This window comes from Protopterus annectens, chromosome 3.part0 (assembly GCF_019279795.1).
Source record: "Protopterus annectens isolate FY-2018-M chromosome 3.part0, PAN1.0, whole genome shotgun sequence".
Lineage (NCBI taxonomy): Eukaryota > Metazoa > Chordata > Ceratodontiformes > Protopteridae > Protopterus > Protopterus annectens.
Genome location: NC_056731.1, coordinates 1,971,831,913 through 1,971,856,806, shown reverse-complemented (window position 1 = coordinate 1,971,856,806; position 24,894 = coordinate 1,971,831,913). Strand labels below are relative to the sequence as shown.

General features: G+C 37.1%; 1 protein-coding gene across 1 annotated transcript in view; it reads right to left on the bottom strand.

Moving 5' to 3' along the window:
- Positions 1–24,894, bottom strand: part of VIPR1 (vasoactive intestinal peptide receptor 1) — a 2,416,152-nt gene that overhangs the window by 448,291 nt on the left and 1,942,967 nt on the right. The gene's annotated exons all lie outside the window — the stretch shown is intronic.

Below are 24,894 nucleotides of genomic sequence, written 5' to 3'. Positions count from 1 at the left end.
CAGTCATCAAATTTAAAGATAATATCATCCGGTTTGACAATGATTATTCTTCATCAGTAATTGCCAAAAGGAAACTATTCTTGCCATTACTCAAAGAACTTAAAAAAGCTCAAATTAAAACACACTATACTTTTTCAGCAAAGCTAAAAATCTTTCTTCAGGACAGTCCCAAGATATTTGATGAACTAGAACCAGCCATTGCATATATAAAATCAAATAAAATCCTGGATAAAATAGATGATATGGACTGGGCCTCCATTAGCCTTAAGAGATTAGCGGAAAATGGATCTTGGAAAACTCTAGACCACAAAAAGAAACTAAAGAAAATAAATGACTTGAGTTAAACCACAATGTTCTGATTTTTTTTTGTTCTAATATATAAATTATAAATCTTTCTATATAACTCAGAAGTCTTCCAAGATGAAAATTGTTCAACAGGTGAGTGTTGAAATTACTTTTTCCATTTTCTTTGGTTTTTGTTAAATAGTATTTAATTTTCTGCTATTTGTTATATATTTAATAGTTATTAATCCCATGCTCCATTACGATCTATTACTATTAGTATCTAGTTCATTAACTTGACATAAAATATCCTTTACATGATATAACTTAATCATATACAAGCTGGAAGGGAATATCTGTTCTCTAGCATTTGACAGTCTGAGTGTTGTCCTTTGTGACTTGCAGTCTCTTGGATGGGGTCATTGTTACGCTGTCATTTTATAGTTACATTTGGACTGTTGGAGTGGTCTATCTGCTTTGTAGTGAACTGGTTCTTATTTTTTGTTGCTTTTTTATGTCAATTTGAGCAACTTTTTTGTAGTTTGTGGGTCTTGGCTTCTCTGCTTTGTAGCTCTGGAGTGATGCTGATAAGTTAGCGTTGTTGGACGTGCTGTTTGATCTGGCTTTCATGTGTACTCACTGGGGTTTATTTTGTGCTTTGTATTTGGTGTCCTGCTATTTTTAGAGATATTTTGTGTTGGCAGTGCACTTCTTTGTGGGAATTTTTGGGGGTTGGTTTGTTTGTTTGTTTGTTTGTTTTTTGCTTCATTTTGGCTGTGTTGTGCCTTGGGTCTTGGATTTGTTCCATGCTGCAACATTTTTTTATTCTCCCTCTGCGAGTGTTTGTATTGCTCTCAGTATGTTCGGGATGTCTCGAGCACTTACTGAGTTGTTGGAAGTCAGTTTTACATGTCTCGCTATCACTCTCTTTCCCGCTGCAACCTCCAGCTGATTATTCAAACTTGTAGACTAAAGATCAGCTGTTAGATGACTTTCTGATGCAGAATGACATCATCAGCACTCCGTCCACAACATGGAAGCATCCAACACAAGGATCTTCATCCATCTCAATGGAAAATCAGCAACAATGTTAATTTAATGTCATCTGTAACTCCAAAATTACATCCAGCCAGTAAATGTTCAACCTCTCAGACTCTCATACATCACATTGTGATCAATTTGAATTAAGAAGAGATACAAAGCCACGATAGAGCCGTGAGTGGAGGGGCAGGGAAAGAAGAGTAGGAAGAGAAGAGGGAAAGAAAGGAAAAAAAGAGAAATGAGACCCATATATAAAGGTACTGTATTTAAACTCACAAATAATGAATATTCTTGGACTTTGATGGACTATATATGCATAAAGCAGATCTGTTGCTTAGTATATCAACACTATTTGTCTTTAGACTTTTAATAACACATTATTCTTGCTTTACTGTGCATTTTTTGTTTAAAAGGAAAAAGGAAGAAGGGGAAAGAGGGAAAAGAAAGGAGAAGAAAGAAGAGAATAGAAAAGAAATACTAGCCTGCTAACATACAGTTGTAATCCAACGATGTAACTTTAAATCTACATGGTCTTTCAAAAGTGGAAGGGAGGGAGGAGGAGGAAAGAAAAAGGGGAAGAAACAAGTATTGGACTGTTCTTTTTAATATTATAATAATTAATATAACTGCCTTATGTTGCATACTGAGATGCTGTTCAATATATAGTATATTATTCATTTTTAGTTACAAAGCCATTTCATTTGTCTACTTAACCTGATATAAATAAGTATCTTATTGCTTATGATATTATCTCTATTTTATTTTTAGAAAGAGAGGGATACAATACTTATATTTTATGGCATTGTCCTTTGTGCGGCTTATCTGAAACACCCATTTTACTTTTTAGATTGATAATTTCAATGCTCCCTATTAATCACCACACTCATTAAGCTACTTTTCTTGCGTCATTACATCACGACCTGTTTCAAACCATTTAATGGCGTGGCCTCAGTGCGAAGTAATGACATATTATAGGAAAAGGGAGAGTAAGATAGAAAATAACAGGTACAAGCATGCAAAATCTGAAGGTAATGCTACTCAATGCTAGAAGTCTAAACCTCAAAATGCACTCTCTCGAGGCACTCCTAAAAATGGAGAACATCGATATCTGTGCAGTAACTGAGACCTGGTTCAAGGCTCCAGAGAGCACCCCTGCAATACCAGGCTACAACTCTTACCACACTTTTTGGCCACCAAACCAGGACCGAAACACTAAAGGCGGAGGAGTGTCAATATTCACCAAGGATATTCACACCACCAGGCTAGTTGGCCAACACAATGTGTCTGAAATTCTCCAAGTGCAACTAACACTAGGTAAGACTGCAATCCAAATTGTAGCTTGCTACAGATCCCCCACCATACCCCAAGATTCTCACTACATCTTTCTAAACATACTGGAAAATATTAAGATAGAACCAAACACCCTAATACTGGGTGATTTTAACTACCCTGCCATTAACTGGGAAAACTACTCATGTCCCAACACCTTTGCGCTAACGGTTCTTGGAATTCATAAATTCCAACGCCCTGGATCAACTAATCCATAGTCCTACCAGGGCTCCAATATCCTAGACCTGGTCATTACCAACATGGGAAATCAATGCTCCGCACCTATGGTCACCCCTCGTTAGTCAGGTCTGACCATAAGCTAATCACCCTTAACATCCACATCCCACCCCACCCCCAGTAAAGAAACCACCATAAAAAACTTCTCCAAAGCCAACTTCATGCTACTCAAGTCAGAAGTGACAAACTTCATGACACCCATGCAGACGGGAACTGAAACTGCTGAATCCTACACTAAGGCACTGTACGAGCACATCCACTCATGCATGAATCGTGCCATCCCAAATAGAACCAAAATGCTCTCATCCAAAACAAGGAAGACAATCTGGTGGTCCCCTGCCATAAACAAACTTTACAACAAAAGGAAGAAACATTTGCAGAAAAGAGGAAAATCCCAGGATGCAAAAAACTCCCTTACTAGCCTCAGTAAGAAACTGAGATGCCTCATAAAATCCTCCAAAGCTAGTTACGAAAATAAAATTGCCAAAGATTCCAAAGACAACCACAAAGCATTCTATAACTATGTCAAAAATCTAAATGGCAATGCTCATATCTGCTCTGAGCTAAAACAGAAAGGCATTAAATATACTGATCCAAAGGATATTGCCAATATCCTGGCAGATCGATTCAGTGCCAACTTCACCCCCCCTCTCACCCCCTAAATGGCCCATCTCAATACCGGAAGATTGCCAAATTCCAGTAATAACGGCTACACAGGTACAAAACGCACTCTCTAAAGCCAAGAATACAGCATCCATGGGACCAGATGACATCCCGGGCTGTGTACTACATGAACTACAATATGAACTGGCACCTCACCTAAGTGTCATGTTTAATCATAGCCTCACCTCAGGTTTCGTGCCCACTGAGTGGCGCAGAGCTACAGTTATCCCAATCCACAAGGGGGGATCCACCTTGGATCCCGGAAACTACCGTCCCATCAGTCTGACAAGCCTTATCTGCAAGGCCATGGAGCGTATTATCATGGAACTTATAAACAAAGACATTGGCAACCTTCAAACACTGGACCCCACCCAGTTTGGGTTTGTGAAGGGCCGATCTTGTCTCCTGAACCTGATTAACTTCTTTGAATCAGTCTCCAGAGCCATGGACAAGGGTAAGGTGGTCCACACAGCCTATCTAGACCTTGCCAAGGCCTTTGACACCATCCCCCACTCTGGAATCATAGATAAACGTACTAAGTTGGGCATTAATCCCTATGTCACCGAATGGGTTGCTAAATGGCTTACTGATAGAACCCACACTATAAAAGTAGCTGACTCCAAATCCAGCTCCAGACAAGTGACAAGTGGAGTACCTCAGGGTTCAGTCCTGGGGCCGCTCTTGTTTGGCATCTACTTCTCTGAAGTACAGGTCAACACTAAGGGACTCTGGCTAACAAAGTTTGCAGATGACTGCAAACTGGGAGCCATTATTGAATCCCCAAATGATGTGGATACTCTACAAAGGGCCTTACAGAAACAGATGCTTGGTGTCAGAGCCATGGGCTCAAGCTCAATGCCAAGAAATGTATTGTTATCCCTTTGGGAAAAAACATGTATCCATGAATTACCATATAGGTGGCAGTACACTAAACACAGAAAGTGTGATAAGAGACTTAGGGACACAGGTGGACAGTGGTCTCACCTTCGATAACCACATCGCCACAACAGTCAGGAAATCCTTCTATGTGGTACACCTCATCACGAAGGGCTTTTCATCCAGAAAAAAGGAGGTCATTGTCCCACTGTACTCATCCCTCATTAGACCCATTATAGAATACAATGCCCCATTTGGTATGTACCTCTCAAGTCATCTGCAACAACTGGAAAGGCCTCAGAAATACCTCACTAAAAGAATCACAGGCCTAAAGCAGATGCCCTACGCTGACGCCTTAAAAAACTCCAGCTATACTCTGTCGCATATCGTCTACTCAGAGGCGATCTCTGCTTAACATACAAGGCCATGTCAAACCCAGAGCTGTTGGACATGCTACATTTAAAGAAATCCCAATCCGTCAGAGCTACACACTCCAGGGATCTAAACCTTGTCATCACAATAAACAAAACATGCTGGAGGGATAGGTTCCTGACCCAGAGACTCCCCAGACTCTGGAATAGATTGCCCATACATATCAAGCAGAGTGCCTCTTTGGACCTCTTCAAAAGGAACCTTGACGACTGGATGGGAGAAAGGAAATTCACCCCAGGGATCACGTCAGTCGCCCTGCTAGACAGGGGTCCAGGAAAGTAAATAATGTGGGAAGAAATAGCCAGGGAATTGTTATGGCTAGGCGTGTATAGGCCCTAGGGCTGATAGCCTAGTACCAACCTATGAACCTATGAATAAGGAAGGCAGATGACTAGTCCTTAGTGTTGTATATTTTTCTTATTATAGCCAGAAATATTCTATATAAACCACTCTTATTCTGTCATTACATGGCGCTATTGACTCTGCATTTATAAACATTACAATATTCATCAACACACTTGTATTGGTAATCAGTAACTCTGTCTAGTAAGTAGTACCATTTTAGTATATACCACTAATAAATGTATTATTGTTAAGACATACTGTGTAAATACACGAAAGGTCATAACTAGATAGTTCCTGACTGAAATTTGCTGCTAGTTAGAAAGACAATTTGAGTGACTAGTGTCACTCAAATTAGGAGTTTTTAACTCCAGAAAGGTTTTTTTTTTTAATTAATAGTTTTTGTTATAAATTTTTGAAAATATCTTTATTGGTGTTCACTACAACTCACATAAATGACCACTATTTAAACATATCTTTGGTTTTACTACTTTATTATACGATATAAAGAAATAATGTTGTGTTCCTTATATTTCTCTCTTGTATATTAACAAACAACTAATAAAACTCAGAGTTAAAATGTATTATTAAACAAAGAATCTAATTCACGACATTGCATTTCATTTAATGTTAATGGATTAAATGACCCAAATAAGAGAAGATCTTTAATTAAATATCTTAAACTTCAAAATTCTCAACAGATATTCTTACAAGAAAATCATTTGATATCAGATGACATTGCCAAATTAGACTCTAAATCCTTTTCTCTGCTAGTTACTTCTGAACATGTTCAAAAAAAAAGAGGTGTTGCAATACTATGGAATAACATACGTCCTGTCCCTAAAATAATAGATATATACCAAGATAATAAAGGTATGGTAGCATCAGTCACAATATAATTTAATAGTGAAATATTCACTTTATTTAACATATATTGGATTCCTGGCATTGGACTTAAAACAGCACAGCAACATATAGAACACATTATTCAGTTTTCAAAATGCAACACGATACTAACTGGTGATTTTAATTGTATTTTTGATAGTAAAGACTCCACTTTCACTGGTAATATAAGGATTTCATCCACTGCAAGGTTATTGAAAGAATTTACTGAATCCTTTTGTTTGAGAGATATCAATAACTATGCAGATACTAAATCATTATTCTACACTATTTTTCTCACAGACATAACTCATTTTCAAGGATAGACAGAGTTTTTATCTCTAATAACTTAGTTGATTCTTTAACCAATACTAAGCTGATTGCATGTCCCCTCTCAGATCACAACTCTATAGCTTTTGACCTATTTACTCTTTATATAATGCTCAGATAAAGAGGATTCCAGCATACATTACTAATTTGAATGATTTTAAATCCTTCATATCTATAGAAGTTCATGCCTTCATTGAACACGATGCCACTAATGACACATCCAAAATGTTCATACGGGATGCAATGAAAGCCTATTTATACGGTAGGATAATTGATTGGTATAAAAAAAAAGAATTACTTGAGATAAAGAATTAAAAGAGATACAAGCAAAATTTAATAATTTGAATCTAGACCTTTAAAAAAAGAAGATAAAACTATTAAAAAAGATATAGATTCTTTAAATAAGGAGTATCTTGAGATTTTAGATCATAAGATAAAGATTAGTTTAGAGAAATTTAAATGTATTACTTTTTCATCAAACACTAGATCCATAAATATGCTAGCCAACAAACTTAAAAGAATGAATACATTTAATCACATTAAGGAACTTTATTCACCACAAAAAAAGAAAAAGTTTTCCGGTCTTCATAATATATTAAATTAATTTAGATATTTTTTTCCTAAACTAAATCAGTCCACTGAGTCAATAAACCCCATAATTGACATAAGGTCATTCATTAATAAAAACTCAAAAATTAAGTTAACTGAAGAACAAGTTGAACTATTAGACAGACAAGATAACCCTTAAAGACATTCAAGTACAAATCAACAAATTAAAACAAAACAAAGCCCCGGGTAATGATGGCATCATCCCTGTAATATATAAAATCCTACCTACAAAAGCTCTCTCGATTTTACATTCAGTCTTCAGTATAGCTCAAACTAAAAATTTAATCCCACCATTGTGGAAATATACATTTATCACTCCTATCTTAAAACAGGATAAGGATCCTACCAAATGTAAATCATACACACCGATTTACTTATTAAATACGAATTACAAAATGTTCATTTCAATTTATGCAAATAGACTCAAAAAATTCCTTCCTAGTTTACTAGACTCTGATCAAACTGGCTTCATTATTAACAGAACCTCATATGACAACATTAAGAGAATAATAACCTCAATAGAATCAGTGAAGAACTTAAAAAATAACCTAACCTTAATTAGCTTAGACATAAATTGTGCATTCAACACAATAAACTGGGACTATTTATTTATACTACGGGAAGAACTTAATGTTTCCAAAAACTTTATAAATCATATTACCCAACTATTCCCTGGTTGTCAAGCATATGTCAAAATAGGCTCCTATATCTCACAATATATACCTATTAAAAAGGCACTAAACAAGGCTGTCCATTATCTCCCCTTTTCACCTTAATTATGGAACCATGGGCTAACCTGATTATGGATAATACTAACATCAAATGTTATGATTTGGGTTTTAATGAAACATCAATAGTACAACTGTTTGTGATCGACATATTGATTACATTGGGGGGTAAAAATCCTACCTTGTCAGAGTTATTTAATAATATGGACAAGTTTAAAAAAAAAAACTCAGGTCTTTAGATTCAATCATAATAAAACACAAATTATCTTAGTTGGTCAAAAATAATTCAACATACAACATAATTTAAGAAATATTTAGCACAAACTCAACGAATAACATTTCTATGTATAATTATTTATTTATTTTTTTCAATAATAATTCTTTATTATTTTTCAGCTTGTTCATACAAACATTTGACCGAGAAATACACAGGTAATTTCCAAACAAAGCTTCTAACAACATTCTTATAACATATGTACACTATTTACATGAATGCTTCCATATTTTAACATAGAAGTACATATGAAGATTCTTATCACTAAGGATAATATCTTGTAATAATATGATTCCTGATAGGGTTAGACGTTATACTATATATATCCAGGGAGTTTCCTAGGCTAGGTACATTAAGTCAGTATAATATTGAAAATTTGTTCCCAAATCTTCAGATTATTATATGTTTGGTATGATTATAGTTTGTGGGCTAATATATGTTTTATCGCTAAAATCTTGAAGTTGTCCCATGAAGTTTGAGATGGGTTCAGCCAATTAGTAGCTATGTAGAGTTTCATTAGCAAAAAGATATTCATAAGTATGGTCATTTGGGATCTAGATAGATTATTTGGAGGGATATGCAATATCATAAATTCCCAAGAAAGCATTGAATTTTGATATCACATCTTTTGCAGTTGTAATTTTAAGGAATTCCAAAGTCTGTATATACATTTACAGCTCCAGAACATGTGTAGGAGGTCAGCAGTTTCATCTTTATAATATGGGCACTTAGGAGAATTTTTAGAGTTAAATTTATGCAGGCTAAGATGTGTATAGTAAGCATTATTGAGTATCATGAGTTGGGTAAATATTAACTTTTGGAGGGAGATTGATTTTACTGTTAAATTAATTGCTTTTACTATTTTACTTTCTTCAATCAATGGTATTTTTTCTTTCCAATAGTTTGACAAGAGGACGTGATCTTGATATTTAAAGTCTTTTATCAGTTTATATGTGGATGTTATAAATTTGGTACCTTGTAATAGGGCTTGCCATAGTGCGGTACATTTCATTAAGTCCTCTTTATTAATAATTAAATCTTTAAAGTAGCTTATGGATAGATCTTTAATCGGTCTCAATATGACAAAGTATGATTTGGGAAGATTCATTTGCTGTCTTAAATCATGAGCCAAATAAGTCAGATATGGGTATATATCATGTAGAGTTAAGTTAATTATAAATGGGAAGTTTTTTAGATCTATTAGTTGATTATTAATTTTCAGGTTACGGTTCCTATGAAAAGGTTGTAAGGTCATCATGTGTTGGAGGAGATTTAATGATCTAAAGAGATTTTGTAATAATGTTATATATATAACTATTTCTAATAACTTAAAAGATACATGAAAAATAAAAGTATTCAAAGCATAGAAACATTAACAAGCTCATGGTTAAAAATAAGATTTTCAATGGAAGAAAAGTTGTCATTTATAAAGATGGTCTTACTTCCTAAAATGTTGTATATAATACAGTCTATATCTATACTCCTACCCATATAATAATTAAAAAGTTTAACTGTATTATAAATGAGTTCCTCTGGCATCCAATTAAATCTAGAATTGCATTATCAATCAAAATGTACAACTGGGATAATGGTGGTATTGCCTTACCTAATCCAGAATTGTACGCAATTTCATTGGTAATTAAAACAATTAATCTTCTTATAGACAGTAAATATTCAGCTAAATGGAAAGATTATATTCTTTGTTTATCTCAAAATCCTAAAAATACTAACAAAATGAATATGTCAAACTTAAACAATACATTTATTTGGAGATTGAAAGAATTTTTTTCGTATAGCTACACTCAAATATATAGATCTAACTACATAATTTTCATTTTAAAATCCTTCAAAAACTTTATCATTAGACACAAATCATATGAAAACTGGATATTTCTTATTTTCCCTATAGCCTATACACAAAGTATCATCTTCACTACAGATGATCATAAAATGTCTTTATTTTAACAAAAGCATTTATTGGTTTGGTATCAAATGATGAACATTAACAAATTAAATCCACTTAACATTCTTATTGAAGACAACAATTTTGATTCATTGTTATGGCTAGACTTACAAGAAGCTAAGAAATATATCAAAGATAAGCACAATCTTATTCCTTCTACAACTAAAATGATATTCCCTAGGCTAATACAGTAATTAATGGTTTTCATTTAACAGAATGACCCCAACAAAATCAGTCTCTCACACATATACAAATCAATAAAATCAGATTAAATATTAATTCAGAAAATTATTGGAAATCTTTTATCACCATTAATAATTCTTATCCTTCAGATAAAGATAAACTATGTATACTCCAATCAACTTGTAAAACTAGAACCTCACATAAATGGAGAATTTTCACTTGGAGATTTTTAAACATATCATTCCTTACACAGTTTACAATCAACAAGATATTTATAGAAAATGGTTTATGCTGGAGATGTAAGAAAGATATTAATGCAGACTGGGCTCACATATTTTATGACTGTCACCTTTTAAAAAAAATTTGGGATGATATCAACAACTTCCTACAAGCTATCTTTACAGATAATTTTTCAATCAATAAATCACTTATTTTGTTTAACACTCCAGTCCCAAATTGTAAAATCAAATAAGTATTCAATCTTGTGGTCTGTTCTATCAATTGTTAGGAAAGAAATCACTAAAAATTGGAAATCACCACAAATCCCTTCTTTTCAAAACTTTAAAGATCTTCTCAAGGACATCTCTAAAGTTGAAATGATGATAATTAGAGCTAGATCATCAGGGAACACAACAACTTACAATTATTGGAAGAATATAAATGACCTACTAGTAAACCAATAAATTGAAACTAATATCAGTTTTTATTTTTAAGATAAATAGCGAACTTCACCCATAGGTAGTGAACACTATAGTAAATCGTTATATTTATTCTTGTTTTTTATATCATTACTTTCTGTTTTTATCTATTGTATCATAAAAATCTTTTCAATTATTTTATAACAGTTGTATGTTTCAGACCTGACTTTAATAATTTTTATCAATAAAAAAAAAAAAACTAAAAGAATTTAAGAAGTGAAGCAAAATGAAATAATAGGGAAGTTAGTGAGACAGTGACACACTTTTTAGACACTAGAATTCCTTTATGTCTTCAACCAACCAAACAGCATTTAAAAAGGTGGTCTGGACTTTGCGTCCTTTCTATACATAACACATATAAGTGCACAACAAATGCTCGCAGCATTGCTACTCTAGAATGACAGTCTGCGGACAACAAATGATGGATGAATATGAGATTTAGTGATATCTATATCTCATTAGGAAGTTAAGAACTCAGAAGCTGTGCCAAATATGCTCTTTTAGGGGTTACTAGTGACTAATGTCATAGCAGCAGTAGCAGTTTAATCTGAACCTATCTGCAGCCGTACTTCTTAAAATTTATGGTGCCCTTGATCTAAGAAATACGTTTTAACTGCTGTTGTACTGACAATAGCTGATTTACGAATTGTTTTGTACTCCCTCATACTAAGAACAATGTAGTGACAGACTGCATGACAAGGACCCATCAGATAGCCTACAGATTGGTAACCAAAAAGGAGCCAACACATTCATTGAGCTAGTGAGATCTGCCCATCAAACAGCAACACTCAAGGCTGCCACTCAAGAATTCATGGAGCGTTAAACTAGCGTGCTTTGCAAAGCTATGAAGGGCACCACATTATCCATATAACTACAGTGCCACTGTATAACAGGAAACAGAGGAATCACTAAACATTAGCAAGTACCTATTACCAGAAACTGGATAATTATTAAATTGCTGATATAATACACCAGAAGAATGTCATCCGGGACAGCTGGAAAAAAGAAATCAGGAAAATCATGTTTAATTTTTGGTTTTGTTATGGGTCTGGCCATGCTGTAACAATATACCAATAGGTAGAGTAAAGCTCACCTCTTCCACAGAATATGCACAGAGCATATTTACCAAGCCAGAATGAACTAGAAGAAAACTATACATCTCATTTTATGATACCTTAATAACTGAGAAAATGCTTTCACACTGTGAAACAAGATAATCTGTCAGATTTAATAAGAGATACATAAATCACAATGGTCTAAACATGTTGCACACTTGTACACATAAGGAGAAAACTCTTCTGTCTGCCTTATCAGGAAATTATAATGCACGAGGCTAAATTCATATGGCTTTTAAATGTCTGACATAAAGAGAAGAGTTTTAACTTTAAAAGATCTGGTAAAATAGCATCATTCAGTGAAACATAAGGACCCACTTTTTCAATGTAAGTATTTATTCTCAAACCTTATTCATCAACTCACATAATGCAAGGGTTTGCTGACATGTTTAAATGGACAACAAATAAGACCAATGAAAATAATAAAACAGTTATCCTTCCACCATCAAAGAAAAAGGTTCAAACTTCTATCTGGCATATATAACTACATACCAAACCAGGTTTACTCCAGCAGTGAATCTAGTGCAAGAAATGAGTTGCTATCAAAATGACTGAATTAAAGTAATTGATATGATCATTACTGGGAAAGCAGCCATTATCAGTAGAGGGACTGCAAGCAGGAAACTGCAGCTTGAGAAAGTAATTAGCTTTTACTGATATACCCAATCATTTTACTGAAGAGATAGCTATTCTCTCACACACACACACACACACACACACACACACACACACACACACACACACACACACACACACACACACACACACACACACACACACACACACACACACGTACCAGGATTTGTGAACTATAATGACAACTGTCCCACTAATTGGAAGAGCTCATTTAGTTCAGTGTTACCTGCACAGAGAACCTCAGTTCTCTAAGCAGCACTTTATCATACATGCAGATTCCTGTACACTGGGAACAAGGCAGAACTTTAAACACACTACTCTTTAACAGTGAAAAATACAATAATTAATGTGCCACATTCCTTGATCGCATAAACAGTTTGAGAATGCAGAATCTTGGAGAAGTCCCCTTTCTCTGGGAAGCAGAAGTTTCTATATTTATACAAATATACACTTATATATATATATATATATATATATATATATATATATATATATATATATATATATATATTTATACAGGTATATATATATATATATATATATATATATATATATATATATATATATATATATATATATATATATATATATATATATATATACAGGTATACACATATATATATATATATATATATATACACACACACACACACACACACACACAGCTGTATATATATTTAGACTATATATATATATATATATATAGATATTTTGCAGAGGAGCAACTGTGTCAGTTTTCACTGTTTGCAGTTTTTGTCTGAGGTAACTCATTGCTGTTTCTGCATTCTAGTTTAAAGCACTGCTAATTTTCTGCCTGCAGCCCCCTGCCTTCATGCTAATTACTTACAAGTAGCAACATCTAGTTTGTAAGATTTCTGGAGTAAGTGCAGTAATTAATATGTTGTTGCAGATGACCTACCAAATGTCCTAACACTACGTGTAGACCGATACAGATATATGAATGCATAATGTTAATAAGGCTTTTTATTTACTGTCTATGCAATAAGTCTATCACATGACATAGATAATTAAGGCTCTGAAGTATTTACCCTAGCCCAGGGTAAAGGATTTGAGTCCTTCTACCTCAGTTTGCCTACTGTGTGACTGTAAGCAAATCAATTAACCCTAATAATAATAATAAATTTCCCCTGTAAAATGTCATTCGTATCTATGGATGAGAGCCTCCATGACAGATGAATTATGTGTTAACATTGCAACAGAATATGAAACCCAGACGTGTGTGTGTGTGGATCTCTGTCTATATAACTATATCTACATATGCATCTACTTTACAAGCTCAAAGTTTCAAAACTTTGAACTGCAAATGTTCAAGACCATAAGACTGAAGTTTTGAAACTTCGAAATTAAAATAAAAAAAAATGTTTTACATTTTTGCAGGGAAAAGCCCCCTGCACCCCTCACACGCCCTGCTAAATAAATATATCAACTCTTAGAATGCACTTCAGTGAGAAAAATGGCAAATTTCCTGTTCTGCGCTCTACGGTGATCTCCATTCAAAATGTTTGAAGTTTCAAAACTTCAATCTTATGGTCTCAACCATTTGCATTTCAAAGTTTTGAAACTTTGAGCTTGTGAAGGGAATCCCTAACTATATATATATATATATATATATATATATATATATATATATAGAGAGAGAGAGAGAGAGAGACTTAAAAAGTCATTTTGGAAAAGAGTCAGTTTTGCTACAGTAAATAAGATGTACATAAGAATGGAGTTACATCATCCTACCGAACTTCAACAGAGTGAAACTCTCCATATCATACAATGGGTGCCGATAATGGCATAGTGATATAAAAAAAGAAAAAATTATATATGTTTTTGTGGGGAGCAAGCCTCCACTACACTTCCCATTTGGTGGGATGTGGCCCCAAAAATACCACCATACTATTATACTGTAAATCAATTGTCAGTCTAACTCAAAGATGGATGCATGTTATGTTCCTCTCCTCCAGAAGAAGGCGAGAGTAAGCCATCCACACAGCCATCCTGAAGTCAACAAAACTGACCTCAGCGTGGCCCAATAAGTCAATATCAGAATGTCAAAATAGCAGCTTTCAAAGAGAAAAGGTAATCTATTCACAGTAGTGTGCCACATAATGCAATACTAGCATATTTTCTAAGATGAATTCCCCTTGGATTCCAACATGTCTATACTTATATTTGACAACTCTGATACTAAATACCCTTACGGAAGAGGGAGCACTTTTACTTACTTCTCCTCAGAGGGTCTTCAATCTCACAGTTGTTATAATTATGTAGACTAGGTTATAAGAATACAGTCAAGCATACAGTGCATATGTCATGACATGCAATTTATAAATTGTTTTTTTTTTTACTTTGTACAATGAGCTGGAACATATGGAATTTTTCCCTGCATGGGATAGTTGCATACTTATCAGTTTGGCAGCTTAATTATGCACCTTGTGGATACAGATGGTCTGTCCCATATCAAATACTCTGGAGATGAAATTTCAGATTACCTTCTGAAATTCTATAAAGGTAAGCTTTCTGAAAAAGTGTATTCACTTTGATTTCAAATGTTGCAAAGTCTACTTAATGTTGGAGCTTATCTCCCCGATGCTCCTCTAAAAGTTTTTTTTTTTTTATCGAAAGCCAGTTGGACAAACTTAGTAAACAAAAGCAAAATAAAACAGACTGGGATTAATTAACTGGATTACAATGAAGAGTGCGCTCCAGTTGACTCAGTACACTCATGAAGGTGTGTGTATATATCAGCAATTAAAGGGCATGACACTTTCATTGTTCTTTCAGTTGTGAACACAGCTGCTGTTGTCACATTTTGCAATTCTGCAAACTGATATTTTTGCAGCCAATCACCTCCCACTATCAGTTTTATGTCCAGAATCACTACTGTTGAAAAAAGGCATTGAACTAGTCTAGTATATAGCAAGCAGTATAAATTAAGTTTTTACAACATCATTTAGCATACTAAGAGTAAGACAACACACACAATGCACATAAAGACGTTTAGTAAATCAGAAAACCCACAATTATAGAAATATAGTTCAACAGATTTAAAGAAAATCATTCAAGCATATCCTGAAAATGGCCATACAGAGTAGACTTGCCAGCAGCTGACAACACTGTTTACTACATGGCACACATGGTTTGAAAGACACAAAACCATATTATTGCAATTAATGTAATGGAAAATACAGGGCTAAAAGCCACAATCACGCAGCAAGATAAAAAGAATCGCAATGTGAATGGAAAATTAACAGGGGAGGCAGAAAAATATTAATCTGATTTTATAATGGGGGGCAGGTTGCAGATGTAGAGTTTATGGTATGTGAAGGTATTAAGTATGTTTGTCAAGGGTGAGTTTGGAAATTGAGCTGGCCTAACATGATGACAATGAGTGTTTACTAACAGGACAAAGAATTTGTTGGAGTGCCAGCCCAGTAGTAGGCAATGCTGGCATTTATTGTTCCAGCCTTTGCTTTTTTTTGTGTTTTAATATTATTATGGGGGGGGGGGTCTTTGCAGCTGTTTAATATGTGCTGCTAGGGACAGAGGGTATAATAATGATGTAAAAATAATAATTCCTAAAAATCTTTTCTTGGCACTTATGTCTATGTTAGTGGCCAGATGGACAAAAGAAAAGGGGGTGTTAAGGATTAAGAAGCATTAGAAACTAGGTGCTATAACAAGAGAAGGCCATGTTAATACATATCTTTCTTTTGTAGCATTATTTGGGGGAAGTAAGGAACAGAGAATGATAGCCAGTAAATGATCGAAAGTGTCATGGTACTGTGTGGTTCAGTGGGGCTAGCAGAAAGTAAAGTACAAACACTGTAAACTGGAAGGGTGTTTTTTTAATATAAGAAAAAAATCACAGGTAATATAACAGTGATGAGACTGTGAGTGAATGAATCTGTGAAAGCTTGAGAGGGCAGCACTTTAGTGTATGATATTGTCATGTGGATGTTTTGAGTGATTTTGATCTATCACAATGGGTGGGAGCCACAAGACTCTGGGATCTATCTCTGGTGGAGTGGTGGTTAGACCTAGAGAGATGGGTTACAGGGTGGGTATCTCCAATGTGGAGAATGAAAAGTCCAATTAAAGAGAGAGAGAGAAAGTGGTGGGGTGCTATGGGACGCATATGGATTTGGGGGAATAGGAAAGCAAGTGGAACAGGTAGTAGGCTGGCAGTATGAAAAGGCATAAGGGATTAAAAAGGTAAGAAATGGTCTCATTTTATGGTGTTAAGAAAGGTAAGTTAGAGAGCTTGAGGCATGTGTAAAGATGACAGAAAAATAGTGGGAATATGGCGGATGGGGAACATGCAAATGATTTTTTAATCCCAAAGCTAGACAGACTATATACAAGAGCAGAATTTAATGTTAAGTGTCTGAAGAAGAACCTGAGAGGTAGGAAGAAGAAAAGCGGACCGCATTCAGCAGGGATGAGAGTAAACATATTAGCAGACTGGATGGGATTTTAGTGGACAAAGAAGCAATGTAGGATGTGGAGGAGGTAACTATTTTTAAGGAGGAAAAAGTGTTGCATCATGCTTTGATGGTAATGGCATGGAAAGGTACTGAAGTGGAAATAAACTGGTGCAGAAAGAAGTGAGGCAGGAATACATACATGGAAACAGTAGGGAAGGTCAGAGTGGGTGAAATGGGTGCACAAAATGTCAAAATGTCATTTAGAAAATGAGGGTGGGAATGATGCAGCTGGAAAAAGGGAACCGAATTAAGACTGCATGCATAGTGTAGGTAATTGGTTACAAGGGAAAACTAAATAAAGAGTGGAATTCATGGTGGAGGAGTAAGATACTGAGCTGAACAGATGCATTCTAAAGGAGTGGGGATGAAAGGTAAGCTATATGGATTAAATGCTTAAAGCACAAATCGGAGTGCAAAGAGGCATGTGCGAATTGCAAAGAAAGACACAGTAGGGAACATTTGAGGCACCTAAGCAAGATTGTGCTAAACAGTCAAGAGGAGAAGGTTAACACCCACACTACACCTCAAGCAACGCATAGCCCTTCTAAACCCGCACCACCAACACCCACATATAGTAACACTAAATCCACATATGCAGAGGCCCTTAACTGTAACCTGCCCAAGCAACAAAGACCTCTGAAGCTGAAACGCAAACAAACACCAGTCACAACCAATGTGTCACATAGTTCACAACACCAGTGTGCCACCCAGCAACAGCCCCTAAGGCAAGACAATGTACCTAACACTTTAGTCATAGGTGACTCTATAGTCCGGCATACTGATGTCCCTCTCACCAGGTTGAATAAGGAGAAAATTACAGTCAGCTGCCTGTCGGGTGCCAGGATCTGCCACATAACGCATGCACTCAAGTCACTCCACAACAAGTACAAATATGACTCTGTCATTATCCATGTTGGAGTGAATGACTTGAGATGTACCTCCCTCGACTACATGAAAAGAGACATGAAAGAGTTCTCGGATCATGTGGCCCAGGCAGGTATGACCCTAGCCCTGAGTAACATCCTGCCTTCGCCCAGAATGATACCACAATATAAGGATAAAATGATTGACTTCAACAATTGGCTAAGCTTATGGTGTCATTCAAATGGGATCCAGTATCTGTCTGCCTGGGATGACATGATTGACAGACCATGATGCTTTGCCAGAGATGGTCTGCACCTGTCGCCCCTGGGATTCAGGTTACTGGCTAAGGCTCTTGCCACCCCTATAGTGCCTTTTTTAGGCAAACTTCAATGGACAAAACCACCACCGTAACAGGTACAAGCATGCAAAATCTGAAGGTAACGCTACTCAATGCTAGAAGTCTAAACCTCAAAATGCACTCTCTCAAGGCACTCCTAAAAATGGAGAACATCGATGTCTGTGCAGTAACTGAGACCTGGTTCAAGGCTCCAGAGTGCACCCCTGCAATACCAGGCTACAACTCTTACCACACTTTTCGGCCACCAAACCAGGACCGAAACACTAAAGGTGGAGGAGTGTCAATATTCACCAAGGATATTCACACCACCAGGCTAGTTGGCCAACACAATGTGTCTGAAATTCTCCAAGTGCAACTAACACTAGGTAAGACTGCAATCCAAATTGTAGCTTGCTACAGATCCCCAACCATACCCCAAGATTCTCACTACACCTTTCTAAACATACTGGAAAATATTAAGATAGAACCAAACACCCTAATACTGGGTGATTTTAACTACCCTGCCATTAACTGGGAAAACTACTCATGTCCCAACACCTTTGCACAACGGTTCTTGGATTTCATAAATTCCAATGCCCTGGATCAACTAATCCATAGTCCCACCAGGGGCTCCAATATCCTAGACCTGGTCATTACCAACATGGGAAATCAATGCTCCATACCTATGGTCACCCCCTCGTTAGTCAGGTCTGACCATAAGCTAATCACCCTTAACATCCACATCCCACCCCCATCCCCCAGTAAAGAAACCACCATAAAAAACTTCTCCAAAGCCAACTTCATGCTACTCAGGTCAGAAGTGACAAACTTCATGACACCCATGCAGACGGGAACTGAAAGTTCAACTGCTGAATCCTACACTAAGGCACTGTATGAGCACATCCACTCATGCATGAATCGTGCCATCCCAAATAGAACAAAATGCTCTCATCCAAAAAAAGGAAGCCAATCTGGTGGTCCCCTGCCATAAACAAACTTTACAACAAAAGGAAGAAACTTTTGCAGAAAAGAGGAAAATCCCAGGATGCAAAAAACTCCCTTACTAGCCTCAATAAGAAACTGAGATGCCTCATAAAATCCTCCAAAGCTAGTTACGAAAATATAATTGCCAAAGATTCCAAAGACAACCACAAAGCATTCTATAACTATGTCAAGAATCTAAATGGCAATGCTCAGATCTGCTCTGAGCTAAAACAGAATGGCATTAAATATACTGATCTGAAGGATATTGCCAATATCCTGGCAGATCGATTCAGTGCCAACTTCACCCCCCTATCGCCCCCTAAATGGCCCATCTCAATACCGTAAGATTGCCAAATTCCAGTAATAACAGCCACACAGGTACAAAACGCACTCTCTAAAGCCAAGAATACAGCATTCATGGGACCAGATGACATCCCGGGCTGTGTACTACATGAACTACAATATGAACTGGCACCTCACCTAAGTGTCATGTTTAATCATAGCCTCACCTCAGGTTTCATGCCCACTGAGTGGCGCAGAGCTACAGTTATCCCAATCCACAAGGGGGGATCCAACTTGGATCCTGGAAACTACCGTCCCATCAGTCTGACAAGCCTTATCTGCAAGGCCATGGAGCGTATTATCATGGAACTTATAAACAAAGACATTGGCAACCTTCAAACACTGGACCCCACCCAGTTTGGGTTTGTGAAGGGCCGATCTTGTCTCCTGAACCTGATTGACGTCTTTGAATCAGTCTCCAGAGCCATGGACAAGGGTAAGGTGGTCCACACAGCCTATCTAGACCTTGCCAAGGCCTTTGACACCATCCCCCACTCTGGAATCATAGATAAACTTACTAAGTTGGGCATTAATCCCTATGTCACCCAATGGGTTGCTAAATGGCTTACTGATAGAACCCACACTGTAAAAGTAGCCAACTCCAAATCCAGCTCCAGACAAGTGACAAGTGGAGTACCTCAGGGCTCAGTCCTGGAGCCGCTCTTGTTTGGCATCTACTTCTCTGAAGTACAGGTCAACACTAAGGGACTCTGGCTAACAAAGTTTGCAGATGACTGCAAACTGGGAGCCATTATTGAATCCCCAAATGATGTGGATACTCTACAAAAGGGCCTTACAGAAACAGATGCTTGGTGCCAGAGCCATGTGCTCAAGCTCAATGCCAAGAAATGTATTGTTATCCCCTTTGGGAAAAAACATGTATCCGTGAATTACCATATAGGTGGCAGTACACTAAACACAGAAAGTGTGATAAGAGACTTAGGGACACAGGTGGACAGTGGTCTCACCTTCGATAACCACATCGCCACAACAGTCAGGAAATCCTTCTATGTGGCACACCTCATCACGAAGGGCTTTTCATCCAGAAAAAAGGAGGTCATTGTCCCACAGTACTCATCCCTCATTAGACCCATTATAGAATACAACGCCCCATTTGGTATGTACCTCTCAAGACATCTGCAACAACTGGAAAGGCCTCAGAAATACCTCACTAAAAGAATCACAGGCCTAAAGCAGATGCCCTACACTGACCGGCTTAAAAAACTCCAGCTATACTCTGTCGCATATCATCTACTCAGAGGCGATCTCCGCTTAACATACAAGGCCATGTCAAACCCAGAGCTGTTGGACATGCTACACTTAAAGAAATCCCAATCCCTCAGAGCTACACGCTCCAGGGATCTAAACCTTGTCATCACAATAAACAAAACATGCTGGAGGGATAGGTTCCTGACCCAGAGACTCCCCAGACTCTGGAATAGATTGCCCATACATGTAAAGCAGAGTGCCTCTTTGGACCTCTTCAAGAAGAACCTTGACGATTGGATGGGAGAAAGGAAATTCACCCCAGGGATCAAGTCAGTCACCCTGCTAGACAGGGGTCCAGGAAAGTAAATAATGTGGGAAGAAATAGCCAGGGAATTGTTATGGCTAGGCTTGTATAGGCCCTAGGGCTGATAGCCTAGTACCAACCTATGAACCTAATGAAGACAAAGAGGGCATGTTTGCAGACTTTTATGCAGAATTGTACAGTAAAAGTCCAAGAGGAGGAGATACTGTCTGAGGAGTAGAAGAAACCACTACTGGATAGTAATGAGAGGTTAATGTTATATACAGAGACAGAAGTACAATAGATAATAGCTGCAATAAGGCATATCAAGACTGGGAAGACAGAGATCCAGATGGGTTCCAAATTCAATTCTATGAAACTGTGGTACCAAAGATAAGGGAAATGTTCTAGTGATGTGCTGATGTGTGGACTGGTATGCAGATCCATAAGAAAGATTGAGATGATAGTGTTAAATAAAAGAGTAAAGAGAAAAGCCAGTAAATTGCACAAAAGTTTCTCCATGCAATGGTGATGCAAAGTTGGTGGCTAGGATATTGGCAGCTAGACATTCAGTAAATTAACTCCTAAAGGTAGATGGTGACTCTCGTGTGCTTTCAAGGATATACTGTTGGCAGATCACTGGGGGCTATGGTCACATTTTACAGGATAGGCTAAAGGAAGGAAGACATGAGGGGGGTTAGTGGATATTAAAAAGACTCTGAGTTGGTACATTGCTCTTTTATGTTGCAGATATATGGAAGGGAAGAGTGTTAAATGGAATAATGGGGTAAAGATCAGAATTAATTGGAAACTCTTGGGGGAGGCAAATATTGACAGAGATTCAAGACAAGGGTGTTGCTTCTCATCTGAAATACATTTATTGGTAATTTGGTGCAAAGACTGAATGTGTTGGAAGTAGGGTTGGAGAGAGAGAGGAGGAGAACAATCCTTGCTAATGACTGTGTGATGCTAATAGACGATGTCGAGTGGACGCTGCAAAAATAACTGAAGTTACTGATAACTTTAAATGAGAGTGAATGCATACCTACCTTCTGAAAAAAAAAACTGTAATTTGAAACAGGAAATAAAGTTATAACCACTTAAGGCCAACTTAGTCAAAGGATGGAGATAAATCTTTGGGAGAGTGGTGTTACTGACAGTGGACGAGATGAGGAAGACATTGATGTGAATTGAAATAACGCATCAGCTATACATTATATGGTCAGGGAAAGTGTGGAACTTGGTCATAAACTTGTTTATGTCATGTTACCAGTAATCATATCACCATGGGATAAGTGGCTAGGTGAAATCCAGAAGATATACAATACATGTGCAGAGGGGAAGGAAAATTAGGATCAGGAAGGACAGGCTATGAAGAGAAAATTGGGAGTGTGAAAATACCAGATTTTAAAATATATGTAACAGAAATAGAGAAGGTGTAGTGGGCTTGGAGGGGGTGGAGGACAAGTCCTGCTTCATATTGTAGTAATGGGAAGGCAAATGGGGGTGGAATGCAGTGTGATTAGCCAAGGAAAAATAATGATTGTATAGATGGTTTATAAATGTATATGTGAGAATGTTATAGAAGGAAGAAGGGATGAGAAAGTGAGTATATAAGCATCAGAAAAATGTTTTTTGGAAAAAAAATGAGACAATGAGAAAATAAGAGGTTAAGCTATGAGGAGGAGTTATGGATCAAGGTAGAGGGGGAGCATGCAAAAACTGAAAGATTACAGAAAGAGCTGGAAGAAGGCACTGCTTGATGTATACAGGCATGTCGACTGGGTCATACGCAGAGGGGGTTAAGAGGGTAAAGTAGAGGGAAGGAAATGGAGTGAAAAAGAGAGAGAGAGATGAGTCAAAAGAGATAGACTAGGAAAAAAGAAGGCAGATATAAAGAGATATAGATGAGATTTGGGCTTAATGACATGGAGAAATTAAAGAAAACATGAAAAAAAGAAAGCAAAGTGTGGGCTAAGGGCTAAGTGTGGATTGTGGTGTGGGACATCAGTAGATGAATGAGGATGGTAAGTTTAGCTTAAGATTCATATCATACATAAATGCAAGTAGTAGTATAAGACCCCAAAACATGGTAAAGAGAAAGGACAGTGGGGCGCAGCAAGGTGTTGGAGATGTACAGTGCAAGAGAAGTAAATATTTTCCATTTATATCTCTGTGGATGCAAGCTGACTTTTATAACAAATCATAAACAATCAGAAGTTAGCTCTAATGACCTAGGACCTTATCCAGCAATAGAAAAATAAACACAAAGACTAGGATTACATCCCATTGATTTTCTTATAATCTATCAAAGAATAAATGGAAACATGTCTTATTTCATTTCCAGACATCACGTAACCTATTAACAAATAATCAGCAGGAAATCCAAAATTACATAAGCGAATGTGTTCATTTCTTTCCATTAAGTACAGTTTAAAATGAAATACGCAGTAATCCAATCTTCCTTCATGTAAAATAATAATGGCAGAATTACTAACACAGCCACGAGCCATGGACAGAACCTAATGAATACTTCTGCACAGTTTTATCCACAGTTAAAAAAAAAAATACTAGCTATAACAGATAATGGTAGTAGATATCCAGTTGTGGAAACAGTTATTTCCACATCTGCAAACACAATAACTTCAGTCCTGGACAAAACGTTTTTCATTGACTGGTAATACTGATGCTTTATAGGTTCATAGGTTCATACTAGGCTATCTGCCCTAGGGCATTTATAAGCCTAGCCAGAGTGTGTTTGGCTTTCGCCACCCATTTTAAATTAATTTTGCTATGCCTTTTTTTGAGGTTAGTATACTGTGCCTCTGTCTAACAGTGACACAGAAGTGATAGCCGGGGTAAACCTACGATCTCCCATCCACTCATCAAGATTCCTCTTGAAGAGAGTCAATGTGGGACTCTGCCTAACCTGGACTGGGATTTTATTCCAGAGTGAAGGGAGCCTCTGGGTTATGAATCTGTCCCTCCAGCATGTCCTATTTATTTCAGTGCTGAGGTTCAAGTCTCTCGAGCGTAGCTCGATGGGATTTGGATTTTCTGAGGTGCAGCATGTCCATTAATTCGGGTTGGACATGGCTTTATCGTCAGGCACAGATCGCCTCTGAGCAGGCGGTATGCCACTGAGTAGAGCTGGAGTTTCTTTAACCGGGCAGCATATGGCATCTGTTTGAGCCCTTTGATCCTCTTGGTGAGGTACTTTTGGGGTCTTTCCAGTTGCTGCAGGTGTCTGGTAAGGTACATCCCAAAAGGGGCATTGTACTCAATTATGGGCCTGATGAGGGATGAGTAAAGAGGCACGATGACCTCCCTGATCTAGATGTGAATCCCTTCATGATTAGGTGGGCTATATAAAATGTTTTTCTAACCACTTTGGCCACGTGGTTGTCAAATGAGAGATTGCTATCAACTTGGGTCCCCAGGTCCCTAATGACTTCTGTACTTAATGGATTACCACCTATGTGGTAATTTGTGGGCACTTTGTTTTGCCAAAGGGGATGACTATACACTTTTTGGCGTTTAGCTTGAGGTCATGGCTCTGGCACCAGTTGTCTGTTTCTATGAGGCCATTTTGGAGGATACTTGTGTCGGCTGGAGAGTTGATTATGGCGCCCAGTTTGCAGTCATCTGCGAACTTGGTCAGCCACAGTCCTTCCGTGTTGGCCTGTACCGAGAAATATATACCGAACAAGAGAGGTCCCAGGACTGAGCCTTGTGGGA